This window comes from Netta rufina (genome assembly GCF_964035555.1).
Source record: "Netta rufina genome assembly, chromosome: 12".
NCBI classification, from domain to species: domain Eukaryota; kingdom Metazoa; phylum Chordata; class Aves; order Anseriformes; family Anatidae; genus Netta; species Netta rufina.
Genome location: NC_140135.1, coordinates 13,599,633 through 13,616,470, shown reverse-complemented (window position 1 = coordinate 13,616,470; position 16,838 = coordinate 13,599,633). Strand labels below are relative to the sequence as shown.

The window sequence follows — 16,838 nt, the reverse complement described above, 5'->3', positions numbered from 1 at the left end:
CAGGATTCGGCCAGGGCAGTGCAGCCACAGGAGAGTTGCAGTTAGCCTGCCTGAGAGCGCAGCCTCTATGTGACGGGGGTTCCTAAGTCCTTATTATCCGCAGGGGCACGGCTGGCGCTGGGAACAATCACATGGAGATTAGGTCCTTAAAGAGCCCCTGCCACAACTGAGCAAAGTTTGAAAACAAAACCTCAGCGTGTAATCTCAACTGCACCGGCTGATCCTGCTGACCGGCGTGTCCTCCCATTGCTGGTAGTTACCGCAGGATCAGAGCGTGAGTTGAGCTTGCTTTCTGACCATTAAGTTCAGCCTGATCGTGCATGCTCCGTTTGTGCAGCACCGTGCCACGTGTGGTACTGGGGCTCTGCTCCTGGGGGTCCCTTTTTGTGGCACTGCGGGTACGGAGTGCTGGCTGGGCTCTGAGCTTGGCAGGAGGAAGCAAGAGCCTTGCTGGGGGAGGCATTTCAGCCTATGCAGAAATGCTTGAGTAGCCCAGACAGTAGGGAAGTGAAAGCAGGAAATGGAGATGAACCTTCAAGGAGGGCTTGGAAAGTCACGCAGATATGGCAGAGGTGACTCCCAGAGGTTTGAGGTCAACTGTAGGAAGTAAAGTGCTTTACTCCCTGTGAGGGAATCTTGTTGCATAAAACTGGATTTCTGAGGCACAGGCTTGTCTTCTGATGCAGTGTTGCTTCTTCCCAAACTCTGGAGTGGCAGATGTTAAAAATGCATCTGGCGCTTTTTGCAGGAGTCCTCCCAAATCTCACTCCCATGTCACAAGACTTGCAGCCTTATTCCAATGCCCACTTTCTCCTCCTTTCTGCTCTGTATCCTCCTCCCCACTGGGTTTATTTGTCCCTGAGCCCTCCTGCAGCTCTGCTTCCCTCTGCACCCCTGTTATTAGATGGTGGTGTCAGTGGGGACTGAACGAGGCAACCAGGGCAGTCTCCTCAGCCTCTCCCTCCTCCTGTTGCTTCTGTGGTCACTTTTTAGTTCAGTGCATCTGGTACACTTGCAGATAAGCAGTAATCATCACGGTTACCTCCCTGCAGACTTCGGCTCCCTGCTGTGTCAATCGTGTTGCCTGTAAAGCCCCCGTTGCATTCTGAGGTGTAGGAGCTGGAACAAGGCGAGCAGGCTGAGTGACTCAGAGGTGCTCAGAGCTGGGGAGCTGTCAGCTTGATGAAAGTAGGCCAGAGATGTCTGAAACGTTCATGGGGCCGGGAGAGGTGGATGGCAGGGGAAGGCGGTGGGGGCTGCTGCAGGCAGGGGGGAAATAGCTCCTGGGAGCTCCTGGGGCTGGCACATGGGGTGGAGAGGCTGGGCACAGGCATGCCAGCCTGAGTGGCACGGGCTGGCTGCCCACCGTGCTGTAGCAGGGGGTGGATTATCCAGCACTGCCTCCCCACCAGCTCTGTGTCACGCTTCTGTCACCGGAGCCCACTCGAATGGTTTGTGAGCCACGGTTTGGAGCCTTTAGGAAAAAAAAAGTGCCTTGGGGGCTGAGAGGCAAATGGATGGGGTTGCTTTCAGCTGGCGATGCGGAGGTGGGGAGAGCACCGTGTCTATTGCTGGGAGGTAGGAGCTCAGCACCCAGGGCCACGTGGCTGCAGCTCTGCAGCTGCAGCGAGGAGAGGCTCATCTGGAGGCTCGCTTCCAAGTGAATTGTCTGCCTGAGTTAGCAAGTCTTTGAGGAGGGAGCGCAAAAGTGGTCTCCTGCAGAGCCTGTGCGCACAACTTGCAGGCTGAATTCAATTGCCTGGATGTGAAATGCAACGGAGTCAGTCCTCCTGCGAGTCTCAGCAGAATCGTAACTGGATGCTTTCCCCCCTTGCTGTCACACAGCCTCATGGTTATGGAGGATCAGTAATTTGGAGATGATTCATAAAGAATGGTAGCAAGCAGTTCTATATTGTAGCTTCCTACAGTGCAGAGAGACATGGCAGAGAAGGGGGCTCTTCATGTGGCAGATCTGTGGTGTGACTGAGGCTGCTCCCAGCAATAGTGTTGTTTTTTCCACCAAGTCTTGTGTATTGAGACTGTGAAAACTCTTCAGGCAAAGACCGTCTTGTTCTATGTTTGGGTAGTATTCAGAGCAGGACCCAGAGCTGTCTCATCGATGAGTGTTTGTATTCCTACAGACAAAAATCCCCTGTTGTGGCCTTGTGTGATGTAGCGCAGAGTGGATTAAAAGGATTTTGATTGCTGTTGTTTTTGTGTTTTTCTGTGTGGGTTTTTTGGAGAGCCCAAGGTAATGTAAAATCTTTAGAAGCATTTACACAGAACGGAGCTAACATTAGCTAGGATAAAAACACCAATGTAAATGATTTTTGGTGTCTTGTTTTCTTAGAGTTGGCACAAATCGACTTAAAGCGTCCTCTGAGTGTAACCCTGTCAGGAATAGCCCAGCAAGATAAAAAGTTTTAGTGCTATTCTTTAAATACTCCTCCTTTGTGTCAGAGGTACTTACAGAAAAGTTTGCATGGGATTTCTGCCCAGGCTCTATCATAAGTCCATCTATCAGTTTAAACGAGTGAGAGCGTTTTTTCCAGCCGGGTGTTCACTGACGTAGGCACCGGTTGTGCTGCATTCCAGACTCGCTAATGACACTGGAGCTTCTTTGCAGCAGCTACTCCTCTCACGTGGCCAGCGAGGCTGCAGATGTCCTCAGGAAAGGTCACGCTGCCTTGCAGAAAAATCTTTCCTCACCCCATACGCTATGGGCCCGTCTTGCTTAAACACAAATTAATGTTTGCATCACAGCTGACTCTCATCCTGGCTCTACGTGATCAGGGCAGTGAAAGGTCTTTTTCTTGCTGTCCTTTTAAGAGAGGATTGTGCTGTGTCTGAAGGTCTCTCTTGTCGGTGGCAGCAGCAGAATACATGAGGTCGGGTGTCTGCCAGCTTATGTAAGGAAGTCATATTGTCAAGATAGCTTTTAAAGGCTGTTTTCTATTAGAAAGCGAATCTTTGCATTCCTTTGTGTCTGCAAAAGGCTGAATGGCAGGCAGGCTGTATTGTATGGGTGACTGGGACGAGGATAAGCAGCTCAGAGTGGAAGTTGAGGGCAGGAGTTTGGAAATTAGAGTGGTAATATGGAAAGGACAGAAAAAAGAAAAAAAAAAAAAGTAATTTGATCAGTTTGCTTTTTTCGACTGAAGCCTGAATAAACAAGTGGGTGCACATGGATGTGCTTTAATTCCTTCCACCTCCCTTAGCTTTTATGCTGTTGAACCCAAATACCTGAATCTGGCAGTTACTAAAAACAAACTCCAAAAAACAAAGGGAATGAAATGAAAGCTCTGGTCAGTTCCATTTCTGTTGGTCTGCTGAGACGGACAGACAGACACACATGTCACGTTCCCCTCTTTACTGTTCTGTTACTGAGCAGTGTTATTCTGGGCTTGTACTGGTGCCACTCAGAAGAGAATTTAGGTCAGGATTTCTGGCAGGGCAGAAGTTGCATCCTGCAGGAGAAAGTGGATACATCCCCAGAATAAGGCTGTACAACCTTTTCAGCGTCCTGTCCTACAGCTCTTGTTACATGAGAGGGAACAGATCTAATCAGCAGCTACATGAAATTAACCTTTCAGCGTCTGAAATTGTTTTCTATAAAATGCCTTATGAGTTAATCCCCGTTTCTGGCATTGTTTAGAGAAAAGAGACGTTACTAGGTTTTGGGGGTCTTTGGCTGTATATTGCCATTGCTGCTCTGATTTCCGGGTCGGTAGGTCAGCATTGCAGCCTCCATTTGGCTTCTGTCCTGGGAAGGGTTTATTATTTGACTGTGCTCAGTTAGGAGCAAGGCTGTGGATCTGCTTTGGCTCAGCAGGGTAGGGAGCCTGAATTTGCACAGACCCCCAGGAGACTCTGGATGACAGACTGGGAGGAACAAGGTTCCACAAGGAGCTTTGTAATGAGGACAGATCATTAGAAGTTTTTTCTGTGGCTGAGGCTGCTCTAATAAATCTATCATAAATTAACAGGTTTTTAGATGCTGGAACAGAATTAGGCGTGCTGTCCCTTCAGACTAGCTGCCTGTGTGGTACTTGTGACGGGCACACATGACGTGCAGTTAAAGCTGTCCCATAGTTTGCAGTGTGTTATTGACCAAATTCTCTTTGCCCACAGAGATGGTATTGCATTATCTTAATGTCTGCGGACAAATTACTGTCTGTAAAAGACTCCTCCTGTTGTTGCTGCAGCCCATGTGCTCCACTGCTGCTGTGGGCTGTGCCCTGGACTCTTAACAAATATTTACACTGCCTTTACCTTCCTTTCACTTGAGATTGTGGCTAAGATTGGTGACATATCTGCTTTCTAGTGCTAGACATTTCTTAAAGAACACATCTGAAGGAATTTTCTTAAATGAAAAATCCTCTGTGACTTAAATGTGCATACGTTACTGGCTGTAATAAAGTATAAAGAACACAAATCAATCTCCAAAAGCTAACCAAGGTGAAATATTTGCCTGCGGCAAGGCAGGTTTTATTTTTCTTTTCCTTTATTATTATGTTTTTCCTCACTTCATTTCTTTTCAAGCCTTGCTGCCTCTTAGATAGAGGAGGCCTGTGATTCAATGGCACTTGGCCTGGATGCCCCCCTTGGAAGCTCAGACCTGTTTAAGGTGTGCGATCTTTCCCATTGCGCTTAGCAGGCTGGAGGAGCTCTCTTGAAGGTGCTTTCTTTGCACCAGTCTCAAAGGCCTGTGGGAGGTGGTGGATGGTCTCCAGCTGTAGCTGACACCCGGGAGCGTAGCTGCCAGCAAACCTGAGCTCATCAGCTACGAGGTGAATGCTAAGTGAATATTTAGGAGCAGATCTTACAGTGGCAGCTGAGGACGTCATCCTCTGCTCTGTCTGCCTGTAGTCACCTTCTTCAGTGGGTTAAGGTAATGGACAGAGGGGCCATCCTGTGCTGTTCGGACGTCTGTTGGTGTCACCAGCAGAAGGATGGAAAGCTGGGGTTGGCACTTCTGTGGTGTGCCCCCCTCTGATAGCTGGAGCTATGAGACCCCAGCCAGCATCTTTCCCTGCCCAGAGAGCTGCTGGCACAACGGTGCAGCTGTGTTACTCCATGGCAGCCCCTTCGTAGCTGAGGCTGAAAAACATCCTGCCAAGTTATTTTTCCAGACTGAGGATTCTCCCTGTGAATTGTCAGCCCAGATGGAAATAATTTTTTTTTTTAACTTTTTCATTATTTTTTGAAAAACAGGAATCTGTTTATGCCCATTAAGCTGTTGCTTTCAGAGTGAAGCAACAACACGAACAAAAATTGGGCTAATTCTCAGATGGTAAGATGTTATTTCCTGCCAAGTTCTAAAAATTGGGGGGGAGAAGTTTTTATTTGCAGGTTCATTTTCTGTGTTTTTTGTTTTGTTTTTAATTATCTCCAAAGCACAGGGAGAATGAGGCTTTCTGAGCATCACTTTGCCCTCCATAGGACAGGAGAGAGGGTTTGGGGTTTGGCCTCTTAGTTAACAGTCTGTGCTTCCTTGTTTGTCTTTTCCCTTGTGTAAACTCAAGGAGTGAGGCAGCCAGAGGTGGTCACACGTCTGATATTTGTATTCATGAACACAGTGCTTTAACGTTTATTCTCCTGGGCTTTAATGTACTTTGCTTGGGTCTGTCTACGTGTGGTTTGCCTGCTTCAATTGTAATATTCAACAGACTGTAGGTAGAGGAAGGTCAGAAGCATCAACTTTCCATATGACCTTGACAGATTCAATCAGCCAGTGAAAGTTGTAGAATTGGATTATGGGATTTGCAATGAAAAAGTGGTTTAAGGAGCAAGACAAACTACACCTCGTATTGTCAAAAGCTGGCCTGGTGTAATAGCAATCTGGAGCAACACCGACAAAAGGTGTAAAACATATTAAAGAATTTTTTTTGTGGTTTTTTTTTTTTTTTTTTTTTTGTTATTGTTGATTTTAATACTGTATTTGTGCAATATTGTTTGAGACTGGCATAGTTTTTTTTTTTTAAAATTATTACAGAAAAAAATCAATGACATGCCAGTGTTTCTATCTTCCAGGTAGAATCAATTTCTTTACTTAAGAATATCTCCACACAGAAACATTCACCCCTAGGAATATTAACACTGGAGGATGTCACCTGCTTTATGTCCTACTCTAAATACATGCAGTGATCCTAGGGCTAAACAAGCTTTTAAGCTTGCTCTCTTTACAGGGCACTAAATGCATTCTTTCATAATTGTTATTGATCCGTTGCTTGAACAGTTCTAAGGCTAGGGATGTCTATAAAAGCTTGTTGCACTTGGAGAAAACTTGTATTTGATACTGTATTAAAGAAATATTTCACTATGCTTTTAACATTCCTGAACCTGGGAGCATAGCAGAATACTTTGAAGACATTAGATATGATCAAATGATAAGTTCAGAACTCCAAACTTGATGACACTTCCGTTCTGTTTTAACCTCATTTCAAGTATGTGCTGTTAACGGATTGTGAACAAAACATAACTTGATCAAAATGTATTGCTGGATAAGTGTTTAAAAAAAAAAAAAAAACCCACAACTTTTTTCCTCTTTTGTGAAATGAGATTGCTGTTCAACACAAGTAGTAATCTCTCACATAAATATGTTTTCCTGCTCTTTGGCTCTGCAGTTCATAAAAAAATATGCTTTGACAGTGCTGTACTCTTTCAATATATATGTCTTGGACTTGGTAAACACTGTCCATTGCTTGGAGCAAGCAAAAACGTTCCACAAAACAAAAAACGTAAAATCAATACACGTTTTTCATTGAGCATAGCAGAGCATGCCATTGGCCTGAATGAAGAGAGCTTGGCAGGAGAACAGAGCTGGAAAGAGTTGTCAAGTTGTAAAAATATAATGAAGGAGCTACAGGGCTTTTCCCCAACAAAATAACTGTTCTGAGTTTGTAAGAACTTCAAGTATAACAAACAGCTTGGAATGAAAATCCTACATGAAAGCAGGACAGCCATGACCTCTTTGTGCTGTCCTGGGGAAATTCAGCAGAACATTGCTGTATTCAGCAACGTGCAAAAGTAAATTTCACTCACAGCAGCTCTCGGCTTTCCTAATTGCCAGGTGAATGAGGAGTGGGGAGACTAAGCTGGTGCCTGTGGCTACTTGGAGTCCACCAGAATACAACAGAGACATGTCACCCTTGTTTCTAATTAAAATTTTTAAAAAATTGCCAGGGTGATGGTACTTGTTTAAATACACAAGCTCCATGCTAACAAGCCATCCTGTCTGTGTGGAGCAGGATTTGCCTGCAGAGTTGGTAGCAGTTATGGTTGTCACTGGTTAAGGTGATACCAAAAAGGGTACGCTGATGTAGAAATGTTGCAGTGTTGGCTTTGTTTTTCTCTTGTGTTCTGTTATGAGCTATGTGACAAAATTGGCTTCACAAATGTTTTTAGGCTGCAGACTTTTTAAGAGAGTCCTAGATAAGCATGTTTGTATCCCAGCAGAAAGCCTCTGATGTTGAGAAACCCCTGGCCCAAGTGCTTTATAGCTTTGTGCATTCCATTTGAAAGGACCAGTGTCTGCAATAGTATTTGTCCACACTGTGCATCTGTTTCCAGCATTTTGCTTCTGATGTCTACTTCAACACTATTTCACTCACAAAAAAAAAAAAAAGTTGTGCTTAGCTTCAAAAGTACTGGTGAAATTGTTTAGTAGCTGAGCTGTTCCTGTCCCATGATGGGAAGCATGTCCCCTGTATGAGCAAAGTGCTGCTGTTTGTCACACAAAGCCTGCTGATGAGGGCCTGTCAAGCTGTAGGACAGGTGCACGACCGAAGGCCCATCAGCTTGGGTTTGTGGCAGGTTGGAAGGGCAACTTGCTTCCCTGTCTTGGGATGGAGAAGCGGTCGCGGTATCAGGTCCCCTGAGCTTGCCTGGGGTGCTGTGTGGCCTGAAAAAGCCACAAAGGGGGAAATAATGAGTTTGTTTAGATGAAAACTCCTTCCTAGGTAATCAGTGCAGCTGTTGGTTAGTACCTTGTCTCAGCTTCTGAATACCCTGCTCCTCTGTCTTCAACCCAAGGGCTCCAGCACAGTATCTTCCCCCAAGGCAGGGGTGTGCAGGAACATGGTCTCTTCAGCTTTGGTTTGGGCTTTCATGGGCAAAGGCCTGAATGACAGAGAGATGGAGGTACAGGTCTCCAGCACCGTTAGATGAGCAGTCCCCCTCAGCAGGCTGTTGATGGCTTTTGTCTGGACTCAAATGTACTTGCAAAAATGATGCTGACGTTTTGCTTCCTCCTGGCCTTCCTTCCACCTCCCTGCAAAGCAAAAATATTCTAGCAAAGCAGTCACAAGGGTCAGACAGGGAGACTGATGAATGGTGCCAATGTGCTGGAGCCAGGGATTTTTGTCTCAGCTTCCCATTCCTTCTGCATTTTTCTAATTTACTGGATGTAAAAAGCCTCACTGGACTGAAGTGACTATATTTGCCCCATCTGCCTTTTTAAAGGCTGCAGAGGAACAGAATTTTTTTGAAGCCCAAGTCCTTGCTTACCTCCTGGTTGGCCTCCCAGAGCTCTGCCCACAGCTGTAAGGAGAGAACAAGGTAGAGCAGGACTGGAGAATGTACCAGCATCTCTTCCCTGGGGTGAGCACGATGTGGCTGGCTCCTTGGTTCACTCTGAGAGCTTGCTAGCTGCCCTGTGCTTGCACATACCACTGGGCTTTGCTTTGAGCTTTCAGTTCAAAAAGGCCCAAACTCTTTGGAGCTGCCAGATGTCACCTGCTTTCATTTGAAATCATGCAAAACATCAGAGTTCACTTGCTTCAGTCAAAATCACATCTAGGCTTGCTCAGAGAGGGCTTGACCTGGCGCTCATTGAAGCCAATGGAAATTCCTTTGCTATTTCAGTGACAAGCCTTGGTAGCGCTGGGAGCTTGTGACAGAGGCAGTTTTTCCCCTGAAGTTTATGGATGTCTGAGGCAACTTGAGAGTTTTTACTCCTCTGTAGGAAGCACCTCTTCAAACAGTATGTAGGAAATGGCAGCATGTCTCTTTCTGCCAGGAAATAAGATTGGGGGGAGGGTGAAAGATACGTCTGACTTGCCCTCTGTTCCCTGACAGAAGACCTGACCTTCTTTGTTTGAGCAGCCTGCGTCTGAACTGACAAGCTGCTGCTGCAGCAGAGAGCATCATTTCATCGGAGCAGAAGCTGCAGCGTGGTTAGACGCCTTGGCACCAGCCCTGAGAGGGGGGGATTGCTTCTGTCCCTGACGTGAGGCCAATTAAGTGAATTACATGGTGATGCGTGGAATCATTTTTCTTGTTTGTAGCACTCTTCTGAGCAATATGATAGTAGGAACTTGAAAAGCATTTGGCTTTGCTCTGTTTGCTCCCAACAAAATCTGAAGAGGTTTGTCTAGCTACTGCAGGGGGAGCTGACTTAGGATGAAAGAGCATTTGGGGTATTTTCAGCACTTTTCTTCTCATCTGTCTGCTCAGGCTCAGGGAGGTGGCTCTTTGGATACAGAAGGTGAGAAGTTCAAAGAAGTGAGGCAAAGCTCATCCTACAGACATTGCAAAGCTGTGGTTTTGTGATTTTTATGGGTTGTTTGAAATGTATCTCCAGCAAATCACATATTCATGAACTGTACTCGTTCTTAGCTAGACCATGCATTTCACAAGAGCTGTATTATCTGTGACTGGAAGTTACCAGATCAGCTGTAACTAGCATTTTTATGCGTATACTTTGATACTTCTGAACAGTAGGAAATGTGTGTTGCTCCCCCTCTGTTCAAGGCTGATCAGCCATCTGGTAATTCTCACTAGAAGATAAAGTTATACTTTTTCAGCTATGAACTGTTCTCAGCAGGGATCTACATCTTAACAGTAGTCTGTGGGCTACTGAGAGGTAAGTGGGTCTTACACCTGCATTTGAAAAATGTCAGGTTAAACCAGCACCTGAAGAAAAAAAAAAAAAAGACAACCAAAAAAAAAAAACAACCCACAGATTTGCTGTAGTTTTTTTATTAGACTGTTGCAAGTAACTTCAGACCAACAGTTCCATTGTATGAAACATTATGTACAAATGCATGCTTGATTGCAAATTGTCCTGTCCCAGGACGGGTGCAGACCACTAGCTCTCTAGCATCCTTACAAGGATGGCAAGAGAGGAGTGGAGGAAGCAGTAGAATTTGAAATCCTTTGGGACGGGTTATTTTAGAGACATGGAGATGGAGCACTGGCATTTGATTTGGGAGTCTTTGTGATATGGCACAAATCAGTTTTCAGGCAAGACAGGGAATAAAGCATAGGAGAAACTTCCGTGTGACAACCTGTAACTGTTTGGAAGAATGCTAAGAGTTCAGTAGCAGCCTAGAAGAATGCTTGGCAAGACTGTTCAGTTTATTTGATTTTTTTTTTCTTGATGATTTGAATGATGGAATAGAGATTGTGTTGTTAAAGTTGTAGGGTGTTCTGAGCTGGGAGGAACTACAGGCACTTCAGAGAACCAGGTCTAGAGTTGCAGATAATCTTGACAAGTTGGAAAAATCATCTAGAAAAAACGTATAAGTTCAATAAAAGCAGTATGAAATGAGAAGTAAATAATCTGCTGCTTGATGGAGGCTTTTTGAGAGTCAACCAAAAATGCTATACTGCTACAAGCAAAGAAAATGTCATATTAGGATGTATAAACAGCAACATCATCTGCAGGGCAGGTAGGGGGAAAAAAAAAGTCCAATCTCCACAGCAATGGTAAGGGGTTTTCTGGAGCTCTGTACCCTGTGAATGCACACACATCAGCAGGGGTGCAGGGTGACTGGAGAAAGCTGCTCCTAATGAAAGGTTTAGAGACCATGTTCAGAGTTGAAAGAGTGTGGTTTGCATAGTCTAGAGAAGAGAGGTTTGAGGATGGAGATAGATGTGGCTGCAGTCTTTAAGTATGGCACTTTCTCAAACAGGAAAGGAATAATTGCTGTTCTGGCCCTCTGGGGTGAAACAAGGAGTTTGGGACTTCAGTTACAGGAGGTGCAAAACTGCATTTGGGAATCAGGAGTAGCTTTGTAGCTGCAGGGAGAGTGATGTGTTGGAGTTCCTTGCCTGGGAAATACTAAAAATGGGGAGAATAGGTGGAGTTGATCTGTGTTGGCCTAAGGATGGTCTCTCACTTATCCAGGTCCTTCTAGACCTGCTTGTTAAAATCCTTGTAAGTGGGCCAACAGCCACTGAGAACAATGAGAACACGTTTGTGAGGAGCAGGGCTTTGTACATAATCATATTCTAAAACCTCTTTCTGAAAGTCAGCTGCTCTAACACTACAAGGAAAAAAGCATTGCAATTAAGGAGAAGCTATCTGATGTACTGTGCTTTGGTCAATGTTCAAGGGAGGCTACAAGATTGTACTTCCCACTGACTCAGTCAGCAGCGTAACTTCAACATTTCATTAGTCCATAGAAAGGAATTGCAGATAAGGTATGTAGAGAACTAGTCTTTGAACTGCAGCAAGTGACAGCTTGGCTGCATGAACACCAATCCGTGAGACATAGCACTTGCTAATGATCAGGCTGACTTGTCTGCCCCAGCTTCCTTTGTTTTCCAGTTGCCATTTCCATGCTATTTGATGTTTGCTAGGCATTTTGCTCCAGCGGGGAGATGGACAGCCTTCTTCCTCCAGCACAACCCTGTACTTGTGTGGGAAGAGGAATGTGGCACAGCATCGGAGACAGCAACACGAGCCACACGGTGCAGTAGGCATGCTAGTTGTTCATCCGTGGAACAAACTGCTTAGGGACAAACTGTAGGGAACATGAAACACTTGAGTTAGGGGAGTGGGTGGACAGTGTTCCCAACTCCCTGAACATTTGCATTCCTGGGAAGGCAACTTTGAAGCTGTGAGTCCTTACAGGGTTACCAAAAGACTTGGAGCTTGGACCAGGTGCCAAGTCTGCCGGCCAGTGTCTCTGTCATCTTCAAGAGCAGATAGCAATAGGGTTAGACCTAGGGCAGCACATGCAGCTCCTCACATGCTCATAGCATGGGCATAGGAGACGAAGTCCAGAGCTCCCCTGTTGCTGGCTCCCCCTATCACACGCTAATTCATGCGTTGTGGCTACGTCTGCTGCCTGGTCTGTGTCTGCCCTCCAGATGCAGTTACAAAAACCACGGTGGCCAAGGATGTGGTGCACATCCAGCACGTGAATGCTGTGCTGGGCTCTGGCAGGAGCGAGGATCCCCCCAGCTAGGAGAAGGCCTCTGCATGTGCTGAGTGGGTGAAAGCAGAGCGCTTCGTGCCGCAGAGCTGGAGCAAGAGGCACTGAGTAAGCAGGGCCAACGCATCTATGACTGTGCCTCCCCACAGAGTTCCTCTGAGGGGGGGAAAATCTGCTGTTTCATGCAAGGAAGAGTTATGTAGACAAGCTGTGTTTTGGTGCCTGGTTTTGTGCAAAACATGGAAATCCTTTCCTGCCCGGTCTCTTTTCATTCCTTTTCCTGTCAGTCATTGCACGTGTCACCAGTGTCTGTGGAGAAGACAGCACAGTCAGGGCCCAAGACCACTGCAGCCTCTAGTGTGTGAAAAAGCAACATTAGCTTAAAGATTTTCACATGAGAACTGCTGGTGATTGACAGGACGTACAGCACAGTCATTAAAACCAGAAATGCGTCTGCTCTGGAACCTCTCACTGGCATCCTGAATTAAAGTGTGTAACAAACTTCCTAGCAGTGTGGTGCAAATGTGAGCACAGCCTTTGGTTTATACTGAAAGTTTTGTTTTTGTAGCATGGTTTGGCTCACTTCAGCAGCCCGTAAGGGGAGAATTTGTGCAGCATGCTTGGGGTTGGCTCACCCAGCTAGGATGCAGATGACCAGATGCAGCCCAGCAGAGTCCAATGAGGCAGGTGTAATACAGGTATTCTGACTGGATTTAAGTGTGTTGCCATCAGTGCTACACTCAAAACAGCTGGCTTTGTTACCTACACTGCAAGCTGCTGTCGCGTTAGCTCGTGTCAGATGCCAGCCATTTACAGTATGCACCATCACAGCGTGACTTCAGTTGGCAACACAGAGTCAGTCACATGCCAGCAGCCTACTGTAAGGGTGGGGGAGTATGTGGGAAGAAGGGGGAGAAGATACTCTCATAAAATGCTTTAATGATTTATTTTTAATATCCATTTTTTAAGCCTGGGGAATTGCAGTCCATATGCTTTTCCCTCCTGGCTCTAGTTGGCAAAGAAGCTGATGAATATGGTCCTTCATACTCCTTCCATTTTGTGAGGAGCCAGAAAATATGGCTATATTTAGCACGTTTCCAAGGCCAGCAGCAGAGTCTGTTGCTGGGTGGTGATTCCCTGGCTGGAGGCTTGTGTGCCACCCTGGGAAAGGGTGGGAATGTGTGTTGCCTGGAATCGGTACTCGTGCTGAAATAACAGCACCAAAACAAACTCCACCAATTCTAGCGCAATGGATGCAGTGGTTACAGCAGGCTCAGCACGCTGCTTAGTGGCGTGGGTCAGTCTCTCACCGTGCCTTTCCAAATGCACACAGCCATCTAGTTCAGGTGCTTTCCTGTGTGATGCTCTGTGCTACTGTGTAGGGCTCTGAGACCATCTTGTGCCCTTGTGCTGAACGTCGATACGCTGGAGCCACAGCTGCTCACTGCATCAAAACAATTGGTGCCTTTTAGAGGTAAAAATATTCATCTGAAGCTTAGGAGCCTGACTCCTGTTATATTTTCTCTTCCCATTTTCCTAGGCAAACCCAGGTATAAAATGGAGTTGTCCTTATTTGTCCCCATCTCACTATCCACACAGCAGATTTGCTACCTGTTCCCTGTTGTTTTCCCTGCTGTGTTTCAGCTGGTACTGAGAAGTGAATAATGTCAGTTCCTTCTTCCTTCTGGCTGCTTTCGTAGAGCTCAAATCAGTCTTGAAAAGCTTTTGTGTTGCTGAGAAGCACTGAGAACTGTAGACTTCATGATAGAAGTGTAGAAGAAATTAGCCCTACCAGTATGGATGTTCAGTAGTGCCCATTGCTTTAGAGCAATTTTGAAAGTTTTTTTTTCATAGCTGGATGTCTGAACTGGGGTTGCCAAGAACAGAAATGTTTTGTCTCTCTGTCACACCATCAGTTCCTAACATTCATCGTCAGATGAAGAATCGACAGCAGAGTTGGAGAGTGAAACTCTTCTCAATTGTGGCTTTTAAGCAGTCGTGGTGAAATGCAGCAGTTAATGATGCTTGGGACTAAAATGATGACAAGTGGGAGCTAGGTTGAAGGTGCGATTTTGAATTTGCATGCCATGGTGATTCATTTAGCCTTCCTGGAGCCATAGAAGGCCTGAACGACAGCAGTGCTTGCACTTCACAGCCTCTGCTCTGCAGTAGCATCTCTGCAGCTCTTAATTCCTTGCAAATATGTATCACAAATCCTCACTGAAACCAGTAGCCCTCCTTTTGGGCACTGATTTCTGCTCACAGCTCTGTCTGCAGACAAGACCTCATGCTGTATGTTGTTTTTCTGATAACAGAAACATTTTATTTTCAGAACCCCCCAAATCAAATAAACTCTGTTTTGAAGAGGGGGGGGGGGGGGGAAAGCACAAAGCTTCACACCAAGCAGGGGCTCCTGCTATCAGTGACATGCAAAGTTTCAGTTAGAATAGCAAAGTCCTTTTCCAGCTGAAGTAGGTCCTGTAAGTATTATTTATAAAAATGGAAGCTGTTTTATCTTCTCCATTCCTGCAGTGAGGAAGCAACTTCCCAGATTTATTCCAAATTTGGTAGAAATTTAGTGTTTTCCCAACACGAGGTACTTATGCCAAGTTTCAACCAGGAAGAATTTGTAGGATTAATATGTAAGCCCTTGAAGGCTGTAGCTTAGAATAGAGCAGCTGCCTGGCCGTTGACAGCACGCAGCTCTGAGTGGGTCTGCATCCCTGCAGTAGCTGTGGAGGTGGGATGCTGCAGGCGTGCTCTGAGCCTGAACACTGGGCTCTGGTTCCAGGTGATGGGAAGGGCTGCGGAGGGACCTGATCCTATGGAGCTGGACAGATGCCACCTTCTTTGTGAGCTCTTCAATGCACATGGGTTAGGGAGGGGAAGACCGTGAACAGATCACAGAAACAGCTTGGTTTGGAAAAATAGATTCAAGATGGTGTCTAACGTCACCTTGAAGCAACGTGGTTGCTTTTGCTGTTCCTCCTGTCTGCAGGCAAGGTGAGCAGGATCAGTCTGGGAAGCAGGAAGGACAACCCAGACCACCCTAATTCCAAACGAGTCTCCTCCTCCTGGTTTAATGCAGTTATTTACCTTTTAGTAGTGCTGACTTATCTGGGCACCAAGCTGCGTGGTGCCTTTTTACCCTCACTTCAAGCAGATGTAAGAAAGTGTCTGGCGATGAAGATTCATGTACTCAGGGCCTGTGAGCAATTAACTCACTGCTAGGGATCTGGTGCTGTTGGATTGCAGAGATGCCAAAACAATAGCATTATAAAGCCTCCTCTTTTTTGGTTTGGTTGTCAGGAGACACTTAGCACCTCCTCTAGGAGCAAGGCACACTCAGAAGCCCGCCTTTGCAGAGCGAGAAATTTGCGAGTGTTTTTTTCCTGTCCCAGCAGGTTTAGCCCATCACTTCTTGCATTTAATTATTTGCCTCTAAATAAGAGTGGTGAGCCGGGAGTTGTGTTTAACTGCTTGGTCCCCTCAGAGCAGATAAGAGGAGTCTGTCTCCAGTCTGACACTGCATTGTACAGCCCCTTCCACGCTGCAGACCAACTCTGCAGCCCTCTTCTCCGTGAAGTCCATGTCCCTACCAGGAAAGGGGCAGCAGAAAGCACACCTAGATCTTGCAGCTCCAGCAGCCTGCTTCTCCTGGTGTGCTGAGAGGGTTAAAACCCATAAACCCATCCTCTCCAGGGTGTCAGAGCACTGGCTTTGTGCAGTGATTCCACCTGTACTTTTCTACTGGCAGAGACAGGCCTTAAAAATCCCCGGGGGGGGAGCATCCTCAGTTCAGGCAAGGGACATCACAGGGAGGTTTCCACAAGCCTGAGCCCTGTGTCTGGTGGTGTATAGCAGGGTACACATGTGGATCTGGTTATGGGGTTATGGTTATGCTGTGTGTGATCCTGCCAACAGGCAGGGACAGGAGATCACCTCGTTTGCCCTTTTGTTTTTTTTTTGAAAGCACACTTAATTATATTGAGGCTGAGAACTCAGTGTCCAGCCCTTGGAGAGAATGCCTGGGACACAGGCTGGGTAATGGATGCTCCTATTCCTTTGCTGTCTGCAGCAGCAATTATTAGTTATCTGTCATGTAACAGCTCTGTGTCCCTCAGGTCTGGCCCTGTTCTATTGGGCTCTGAATAGCCACAAGAATTACTGTCCCCTTCCCCCTCCTCAAAAAAAAAAAAAAAAAAAAAAAAGGCACAAAACCCAAAAACACACAAACATTTTTGCATAAAAGTTATTTATAAAACTTGTGCATAAGTTGTGCAAAATGTCTGTATTATTCTGTATGCCTCTTTTGAGGAGGAAAAACATAGAGAAAGGAAAAAAAAAATAAGAATAATTATTTATTCTTAATGTTAAAATTTGTCACTAGTTTTGTGTGGTTAGTGGACTATTGGCATTTATTATTTGTTATTTTATTTAAAAAAATGTTTATTTGAAGATTCATATGACTACTTGCAAACACTATTAAAGCAAGGTACTGTTTACAGATAGTTTTTGAAAGTGATTCTTTCAGTTTATTTCAGGTAATTTGTATTGTTAGTGATACTCTGCTTTTTTGGGAGCCACAGGTTTCACTTGTACTTTTATTGATTTAGGGGAGGAAAGTAATCAGTGACACAAAGTACTGTGGCTTTTAATGAATGAAAGCACAAA

At 45.7% G+C, this 16,838-nt stretch overlaps 1 protein-coding gene across 3 annotated transcripts in view; it reads left to right on the top strand.

Annotated features, from left to right (window-relative positions):
• The window catches only part of MBNL3 (muscleblind like splicing regulator 3), a 99,041-nt gene that overhangs the window by 45,350 nt on the left and 36,853 nt on the right, over nucleotides 1-16,838 (top strand). The gene's annotated exons all lie outside the window — the stretch shown is intronic.